Below are 941 nucleotides of genomic sequence, written 5' to 3'. Positions count from 1 at the left end.
TTATATTATATAAAAATAAAATAACATATGTAATATGTAATTAATATAAAATAATTTTATTAATAATTAATGTAACTATAATTAATATAATTAATAATTAACAATTAATAATAATTAATATAATTATTAATGAAATTCATAATAGATTAAAAATATTAATAATTTATTAATAAAATTAATAAATAATTTTGTAATATATAATTTTGTAATAATTTCATCTCAAGCTCATCTCCTCTTAATAGAGTGCAAGAAAATATTGATTCATTAATCCATGTTGATACTACTAATTAATAAAGTATTTATTTCTAAAAATTAGTTTTAAATTTCTAAAAATTAATTTTAAAATACTAAAAAAACAATAATTAAGTAGAAAAATAATTTTAATACAGTTTTTTAAATAAATTATTAACTTTAGTAAATATTATTTAATATTTTTAATTTTTTAAGGCTTTCATGATACATCTAATTTATATTATTTCAATAATTTGTAATTAATTTTCTTTTTTTATATTTTATATTTTTGATTTTGATAAAGGAAGAAAAATATATAATGGTTAGATTTTTTCTTCACATTTTGTTTTTCATTATAGGAAGAAGAGGAAACTATAAAAAAAAATTATAGATATCAAATTATCTTTGGAGAAAGGTAAAAATTTATCAAATATTTATTATATTTAAATTTTAAATTTTATATAAATATATTTAAATGTTATTAAAAATATATATGAAATATTTTTCTACTTTTTTGTGTAGGATATAGAAAATAATAAGCATTGACAATTTTAATATATTTTTAAATTATAATTCAAAAGTTAATGCCATTTTCATTCCCCATCTTTCAGAGACCTAAGCAAATAAGGCGCGATGGATTAAATCGGAAATGTTTGTTAAAAATTCCTGATGCTCTTCGCAGGCATTAAAATGAGTGATTTTGGGTAAAA

The 941-nt window shown here is 15.6% G+C and overlaps 1 pseudogene; it reads left to right on the top strand.

Annotated features, from left to right (window-relative positions):
- Positions 1-678, top strand: part of LOC116186069 — a 2,932-nt pseudogene extending 2,254 nt beyond the window's left edge.
- Positions 679-941: the final 263 nt, after the last annotated feature.

Source organism: Apis dorsata, unplaced genomic scaffold, assembly GCF_000469605.1.
Source record: "Apis dorsata unplaced genomic scaffold, Apis dorsata 1.3 scaffold_406, whole genome shotgun sequence".
Taxonomy (NCBI): Eukaryota; Metazoa; Arthropoda; class Insecta; order Hymenoptera; family Apidae; genus Apis; species Apis dorsata.
This window is presented reverse-complemented; position numbering and strand designations above follow the sequence as displayed.